This window comes from Amblyraja radiata, chromosome 17 (genome assembly GCF_010909765.2).
Source record: "Amblyraja radiata isolate CabotCenter1 chromosome 17, sAmbRad1.1.pri, whole genome shotgun sequence".
NCBI lineage: Eukaryota > Metazoa > Chordata > Chondrichthyes > Rajiformes > Rajidae > Amblyraja > Amblyraja radiata.
In genome coordinates this window covers 17,164,446-17,170,480 of record NC_045972.1, presented here as the reverse complement: position 1 = coordinate 17,170,480, position 6,035 = coordinate 17,164,446, and the positions used below count along the sequence as shown (strand labels likewise).

General features: G+C 42.8%; 1 protein-coding gene across 3 annotated transcripts in view; it reads left to right on the top strand.

Annotated features, from left to right (window-relative positions):
• Window positions 1-1,082: 1,082 nt before the first annotated feature.
• The window catches only part of zdhhc7 (zinc finger DHHC-type palmitoyltransferase 7), a 68,278-nt gene continuing 63,325 nt past the window's right edge, over window positions 1,083-6,035 (top strand). Inside the window, exon 1 of one of the 3 annotated variants that reach the window (XM_033035799.1) lies at window positions 1,083-1,269. The gene's annotated coding sequence lies outside the window, so the exon portion shown is untranslated. The remainder of the gene's footprint in view (window positions 1,270-6,035) is intronic. The other 2 variants (XM_033035802.1, XM_033035800.1) reach the window with 2 other exon arrangements.

Here is a 6,035-nt window from a genome sequence, read left to right as displayed (position 1 = left end):
ACCCTCTCCCTCTCCTCCCCCTCCCATCCCTGTCTCTCCCACTCACCTTCCCTCTCCCCCACCCCTCTACCCCATCTCCCTCCTCCCCTCCCTCCTCCCCTCCCCCACACCTCCCTCCCCCTCCCCATCCCTCTCTCCCCCACTCCCCCCCTCAGCGTTCTCTAAAGGACTTACCGTTACTGTGCAGCCGTTTTACATTCCTCTTCATAGCGGGTGTGAATTTCAGACAGCGCTCCCCCGCTTTCCCTGGCCCCCGCCTTTGCTCTGTGTGTGTGTGTGTGTGTGTGTGTGTGTGTGTGTGTGTGTGTGTGTCGGTCGATCCAGCTCGCGGTTTCAACGCGGACGCTCGATCCAGCTCAAGGCTTTCCAGGCGAGTGCCCTCGGGCTTAAAGGTCGAAGACACTCTTCTTAACTCGCGGATTAGGTCGCCCAAGTGGGACAGCCCCTTTACCAGTGACCACCTACGACCACTTGTCGACCATGCTGCAAGATAGTGGCGAGCGCAAACTCCCCTAAACTCGCAATTAAGGTCGCCATAGTGGGACAGGCCCTTGAGATACCACACCTTCTACTTATAAAGGTCTATAATAAGATATTGGAAAGCATGGACTCCTACCCACATCTCAGGAGCATTGGTCCACAAAAGGCACATACCGATAGTGCAATTCACCATCGCCTTTGACGTACCAGCAGAGCCTTTGCCCACCAGGCAGCGTTTGAAGTTGGATGCAATGATCTTTTGATGATAGAAGACTTCCTAAATCTTCGCTCTTTTGCAGTCAGTATCTCAACGTGTACAACTCAGACATCCCAATTGCCTTTCTTACTTTTATCCCTACCATTGAATCTTCCGTCATGTATGGAAGGTCAATTGCCACGACAACTGCTGGTCGCAGCCAACTTCTTCTGATGGACCGGACCCGGCCTCGAGTCTTGGACCTCAACCGACTCTCTCGCTCCATGTTTCCGAGTGCGCCCGAGTCCTCCCGACTCCCGCCTGCCTTCGGCTTCCTCGCCGAGTCCAGCCCGAGCCCCGTCCGAAGGCGGCCGAAAGTTCCCGAAGGCGTTGCGGAAGTGCGGCGCTCGGGCGCGTGTTCGGGGCTCGGTCGCTGTGGCAGAGCGGAGTTTCCTGACACTGGGAGGCGGGCGGGCGGGCAGGCAGGGGGGAAATACAACACAAATGGGAAACTCTTGTCGAAAGCGGCTGCGTTTCTTTTAACCGTGTTCCCCTCTCAACCCCTTCGCTGTCCCCGCATCTCAAACTGATGGGTATGTATAGTGTTTTATGTTGTTTGATTTAAGAAAGCTCTGTTTTAATTGCCATTGCCCTGTCCGGCCTCACAAAATCTCAATCAGGTTTAGGCCACTGTCCCTCTTTAAAAACAGACAAAGTTTAAATGTAACCAATCTTTAAGTCTCTTTTCGTACCCTGAGCATGCGTTGTAGAACTAAGCAAATTCTTCTGTGCAATTATAATTTATTATGGGTTTTATTATATTATAATAATAATAATAACAATCTCACAGTCTATCTCAACCTCATTGCAGCAATCCTCCCTGCTTGCATTTACCCCTTTAAAAAAAAAAAGGCACGGTTGGATTCTTAATAGTAATACTACATCCAATACTGGATGTTATGTTTACTTAGAATTCACAGATCTTTGCAGAAAAGCTGACTACATGCATATTTGAATTCGGTAACAGATTGCAATATTTTCAGGTGTTTACACGGAAGATATGATAACCTGTAATTTTCAGATTTTGCATTGCCAGAAACAGTGATTTACAATATGAAGATTTTATATTTTTGGCATATTTTGATTACTTGTATCTGCTAAGAAAATCAAATATTGTAAATGAAGACATTAATCTTTAAGGATATTATTGTGATAAATATAGATTTTAAGTTGCATTTATATTTGATTGTATTCTAGCAAACCTATATAGTTTATTTCTACAATCAACCATCAACTATATGCAGTAACAATCTACAAAACAGTAATTCAATAGATTCATTGGAATAATGAACATCAATTAATTGTCAGTCATGCTAATTGCTAACTTTTTCCACATTATCTGGCAAAGTAGAAGTAATTTATTATTATCATTCAATATCAGTTGATCTGGCTTTTTGGTTTGCTGTCAATGTACAATGTAGATGACACTTGAGAAGGTTATATTTTTTCAGGTGATGTACTTAAAGCAGGAATAAGCATTCATAAACAGGCTTGAAAATTGACTTCAATAAGCAATAAAGAAGAGATATTTGAATCAGTGTGAATAGATTTGAACAGTGACTTTTACTACACAGACTTGAAACAATTTCAGTTATCTCACAATCCTCTTGGCATGTAGTTCTGTTTTCTTGGCTTCACCCCTTAATATCTCCAATTTGAAATAGTTGTTAATTATTGAGTAATTGCAAATTATTGTTAAAACTTCACTGCATCTAAATCAAATTCTGTTGTTGAATACCACATTTTCCTCAGAAATTGATGGGATGACTTTTTTTAATGTACCTTAACACCACTTGGCGATCATGCACTTGATCAACTTGTACAGTATGGCTCTGCCAGTCATTTAGTTTTTGATCATGTAAAGATAAAATGCTTTAGTCTTTTGGAAAATAAACCAATTGCACAATCATACTAGGGAAATATTTCTCGAAATAATTTTCTTGGTACTTATTTTGAGGGCCAATCTATTGAAACCAGCTATTCATTAATGATGATGGACCTTTTAGTGTGATCACTTTTTGCACCCAAGTTCTGCATCCCTGATATTTAACGACCAAACGCCAGTAATGGTGATGTTCACGCATACAATTTGTTTCTGGTGAGGTTATGGTGACAAAGTACAAAAAGTAGCTTGTGTGATTACTTCACTCAGGGACTTGTGTCCGATTGCCTAGGGTGTGTTTGACAATACACTGTAGATGTATAGAACTCTGCCATTAACTGCAGGAGGGACATGCAAGACTCTTTCAGTAAAACTCAGTTTCAGCCTTTAATATTATTAAAAGCTATTGTTTTCTGTGATATAATTGCCAGTTGTGATTTGAATATCTCACCAGAAATACATTTTGGGTGTTAATATTCCCATTGCTGGCATTTGGGCATGTTTGATGCCAGGGATGCTGTACTGGGCTATGGAAAGATATACACTTAAGTCCATCAATCTCAATGACCTCTATTAATTCACTTGGGATCATGCTCAAAATTAGTTGGTGCAAATGAACCAAGCCATGAAGATTCTTCTGATTGTGATCAGTAATGCTGGTATAAATCGTGCCAAGTTCTACTTTTCCTCTGTGTTTTCACAAACTATTGACGTATGACAAAATGTAAAATGTGCCATGAGCCAATAATATTTTGCACCAGAAGTTTTAAAAAAATTGTAATTTGCTTAAAATAATGGCATGGTGGCGCAAGCGGTAGAGTTGCGGCCTTACAGAGGCTAAGTCCCAGGTTCTATCCTGACTGTGGGTGCTGTCTATATGGAGTTTGTATGTTCTCCCCGTGACCTGTGTGGGGTTTCCCCAGGAGCTCCGGTTTCCTCTCACAATCCAAAGACGTACATGTTTGTAGGTTAATTGGCTTGGTTAAATTGTAAATTGTCCCTGGTGTGGAATAGTGTTAATGTGCAAGGATCGCTGGTCGGTTCGGACTCAGTGGGCCGACTGGCCTATTTCTTTAAACTAAACTAAAACAATTATTCAGATTTTGCTTGGGGGTGCTTCGTAAAGCTTGAATACTGTTATTGACTGGTAAAAGCAGTGTAAATACCAGTGTAAATTCAATCCCCTAAGAACAACCTTATTTTAAATAACTAAATATATTTATTTTTGAAAAAAGTAACCATATTTATTTAAAGTGTCAGTCGTCAATTACTTATTATATTAAATGAATCATTCAAAACACTTAAAAAGGAATCCATTAGTGTCCTTCCCACCCCATTCGCAATGGCTTATTTACAGTAAATTACAAATTGGAGTACAGTATTTAACGGTACCATGTACTGCAAGGACCCAAGGATGGGCTTCCTTCATGCTTTTTATAGTCAAAATTGTTTAATGGCATATGTTCCATCAATAGGACAATGAGAATCTTACTTCCTGCAGCTTAACAGGCCCGTTAAGATCCTGCATCCCAGGGTACTTAAGGAAGTGGCTCGAGAAATCGTGGATGCATTGGTGATAATTTTCCAATGTTCTATAGACTCAGGATCAGTTCCTGTAGATTGGAGGGTAGCTAATGTTATCCCACTTTTTAAGAAAGGTGGGAGAGAGAAAACAGGGAATTATAGACCAGTTAGCCTGACATCGGTGGTGGGGAAGATGCTGGAGTCAACTATAAAAGATGAGACAGCCGAACATTTGGATAGCAGTAACAGGATCGGTCCGAGTCAGCATGGATTTACGAAGGGGAAATCATGCTTGACTAATCTTCTGGAATTTTTTGAAGATGTAACTAGGAAAATGGACAAAGGAGAGCCAGTGGATGTAGTGTACCTGGACTTTCAGAAAGCATTTGAAAAGGTCCCACATAGGAGATTAGTGGGCAAAATTAGGGCACATGGTATTGGGGATAGAGTGCTGACATGGATAGAGAAGTGGTTGGCAGACAGGAAACAAAGAGTAGGGATTAACGGGTCCCTTTCAGAATGGCAGGCAGTGACTAATGGGGTACCGCAAGGCTCGGTGCTGGGACGGCAGCTATTTACAATATACATCAATGATTTGGATGAAGGGATTCAAAGTAACATTAGCAAATTTGCAGATGACACAAAGCTTAGTGGCAGTGTGAACTGTGAGGAGGATACTATGAGAATGCAGGGTGACGGACAGGTTGAGGGAATGGGCAGATGCATGGCAGATTAAGTTTAATGCAGATAAATGTGAGGTTATCCACTTTGGTAGCAAAAACAGGAAGGCAGATTACTATCTAAATGGCATCAAGTTGGGAAAAGGGGAAGTACAATGGGATCTGGGGGTCCTTGTACATCAGTCTATGAAAGTAAGCAGGTACACAAAATTGCTGGAGAAACTCAGCGGGTGCAGCAGCATCTATGGAGCGAAGGAAATAGGCGACGTTTCGGGCCGAAACCCTTCTTCAGACTCCACTATGAAAGTAAGCATGCAGGTACAGCAGGCAGTGAAGAAAGTGAATGGCATGTTGGCCTTTATAACAAGAGGAATCGAATATAGGAGCAAAGAGGTCCTTCTGCAGTTGTACAGAGCCCTAGTGAGACCACACCTGGAGTATTGTGTGCAGTTTTAGTCCCCTAATTTGAGGAAGGACATTCTTGCTATCGAAGGAGTGCAGCGTAGATTTACAAGGTTTATTCCCGGGATGGCGGGACTGTCATATGCTGAGAGAATGGAGCAGCTGGGCTTGTACACTCTGGAGTTTAGAAGGATGAGAGGATATCTCATTGAAACATATAAGATTGTTAAGGGCTTGGACACGCTAGAGGCATGAAACATGTTACCGATGTTGGGGGAGTCCAGAACCAGGGGCCACAGTTTAAGAATAAAGAGTAAGCCACTTAGAAAGGAGACGAGGAAACACTTTTTCTCACAGAGAGTGGTGAGTCTGTGGATTTCTCTGCCTCAGAGGGCGGTGGAGGCAGGTTCTCTGGATGCTTTCAAGAGAGAGCTAGATAGGGCTCTTAAAAATAGCAGTCAGGGGATATGGGGAGAAGGCAGGAACGGGGTACTGATTGGGGATGATCAGCCATGATCACATTGAGTGGCGGTGCTGGCTCGAAGGGCCGAATGGCCTACTCCTGCACCTACTGTCTATTGTGTAGGAAAGAACTGCAGATTATGGTTTAAATCAAAGGTAGACACAAAATGCTGGAGTAAATCAGTGGGACAGGCAGCATTTCTGGAGAGAAGGAATGGGTGATATTTCAGGTCGAGACCCTTCTTCAGACTGATGTTAGGGGAATGGGTGGGACAGAGATAGAATGTAGTCGGAGACAGTAAGACTGGTGGGGGAAGGGAAAGCAAGGGCTTCTTGAAGTTAGAGAAGT